Here is a 2,688-nt window from a genome sequence, read left to right on the forward strand (position 1 = left end):
GCAACCCCAGAGTCGGCCTCGACTGGATCTAATGGTCAGGGGCCCCTTTACCCTTTACCTTTATGTGTGATGTATCAGTTAGAGTTTCACACCAGGACCTGGGAAACCAGAGTTCAAATCCCCACCCCTCAGTCATGGAGCTCACTGGGCACCCTTGGATTGGTTATTGGCCACTATAGACTATCTTGGAAATTTGCTTGTTCACTTTGCATTTGGATATCTCATAATTTTTTCACGCTGGTTCCTGAGATGAAGGAATGGTTTTTTATCTATATTTGGATACAATTTGATGCTATTTTGAATCAAAATGGTGGACAGAACCTTTCAAAACTGCATTGATTGTAAACATTGCACTGAGGTTTTAGTTTTCTGGCACCTGTGTCTGCGCAGATGCGATTTCCGGCATCTGCGCATGCATAAACATGATTTCCGGTGTCTGTGCATGCGCAGACGTGATTTCCGGCACCACAGAAGCGAGTCCCTGCACTGCGCTGTGCTGGTTTAGCACAGCCCGTGGGGACTCATTGAGTGAGTGGCTCATGGGCCGATTAAACGACCCCTGTGGGCAGCTTGTGGCCCATGGGCCTTAGGTTGCTGACCCCTGGTTTATTGTATAGTTTGCATTCTGTTCTTAAGGGGAGAGGGTCAAGGCTGCCTGGGAGTGGGCCCCAGCCAACAGAATGTGTGATGGGCTCTGTGGGGTGGTGAATGCTTCCCTCTGTGAGGGAGCCTTCCCAGACCCACTGAAAGAGATGATCATTAAACCACTTCTAATAATAATAATAATAATAATAATAATAATAATAATAATAATATTTGGACCCGGCCAATATGGCTATCGCCCAGTCTCAAATCTTCCATTCTTGGGCAAGGGATTGAGCGGGTAGTTGCTGAACAACTCCAAGCACACCTGGAGTATGTGGACCATTTGGATCCCTTCTAATCAGGATTCAGGCCTCATCATGGGACTGAAATTGCCTTGGTCACACTGGTCAATGACCTCTGACGGGCTAGGCACAAAGGTCAAAGCTGTTTCCTAGTTCTGCTGGATCTCTCAGCGGCCTTTGATACAATCAACCATGACATCCTCCAAACCGTCAAGAGGAGCTGGGAGCTGGGGGCACTGTTATGCAGTGGTTCCGCTCCTTCCTCCTGGGCCGTGTCCAGAAAGTGGTGTTGGGGGATGAGTGTTCGGATCCCTGGGCTCTCACTTGTGGGGTGCCTCAGGGTTCTGTCCTCTCCCCCATGCTTTTTAATATCTATATAAAGCCGCTGGGAGAGATCATCAGTGGGTTTGGGCTGGGTGTTCATCAGTATGCAGATGATGCCCAGCTCTACCTCTCTTTTAAATCAGAACCAGTGAAGGCGGTGAAGGTCCTATGTGAGTGCCTGGAGGTGGTTGGAGGATGGATGGCGGCTAAAAGTTTGAGGTTGAATCCTGACAAGACAGAAGTACTGTTTTGGGGGGACAGGGGGCAGGCAGGTGTGGAGGACTTCCTGGTCCTGAATGGGGTAACTCTGCCCCTGAAGTACCAGGTGCACAGCCTGGGAGTCATTTTGGACTCACAGCTGCCCATGGAGGTGCAGGTCAATTCTGTGTCCAGGGCAGCTGTCTACCAGCTCCATCTCAGATGCAGGCTGAGACCCTCACCTGTCCGCAGACTGTCTTGCCTGAGTGGTGCATGCTCAAGTTATCTCCTGCTTGGACTACTGCAATGTGCTCTATGTGGGGCTACCTTTGAAGGTGACTCAGAAACGGCAATTAATCCAGAATGCGGCAGCTAGACTGGTGACTGGGAGTGGCTGCTGAGACCACATAATACCAGTCCTGAAAGACCTACACTGGCTCCCTGTACATTTCCAAGCAAATTCAAAGTGTTGGTGCTGATCTTTAAAGCCCTAAACAGCCTCGGCCCAGTATACCTGCAGAAGCATCTCCACCCCCATCGTTCAGCCCAGACACTGAGGTCCAGCTCCAAGGGCCTTCTGGCGGTTCCCTCACAGTGAGAAGTCAGGTTACAGGGAACCAGACAGAGGGCCTTCTTGGTAGTGACGTCCACCCTGGGGAACACCCTCCCACTAGATGTCAAGGAAATAAAGAACACTCTGACTTTTAGAAGACATCTGAAGGCAGCCCTGTTTAGGGAAGTTTTTAATGTTTGATGTTTTATCGTATTTTTTAAAAAAAATTGTTGGGAGCTGCCCAGAGTGGGCAAGGTATAAATAATAATATTTTGTTTGTTTGTTTATTATTTTTTATTATTATTAATTACAGAACTAAAAAAAATGAAAGAAGAATATTGGTCTGGTTTCTGAGGATTCTGTTTATGTTCTTTCCATCTTTGGACCACCTTTTTTTATTCCTATTTAAACTATCTTTCTTAAGATATCAGTGCAGTTGGGCAATGAATGCTCTTTTCATTACCAGAGGACAGAAACTGCTTTGCTTATGCAGCAATATTTGTCATGGTTTCATAAACGCAAGCAAAGCAACACAGCAGCTGTGATTTTATGTGGGTGTTAAAAAAAATATCAACAGGAATACCCCTTACATGCACCTATTTGTTTATTTATTTGCCAGCCAGTGCATCCATTGGCCTACGCTGCAGAACTTAGCTCCGCTCCTGTCCTGACCCTGGAATTTATGATCTGCCTCTAGTGCAGAACCAGGAGGTGATGCTAAAGCTA

This window comes from Podarcis pityusensis, assembly GCF_964106645.2.
Source record: "Podarcis pityusensis genome assembly, chromosome: 11".
In the NCBI taxonomy this organism is placed as follows: domain Eukaryota; kingdom Metazoa; phylum Chordata; class Lepidosauria; order Squamata; family Lacertidae; genus Podarcis; species Podarcis pityusensis.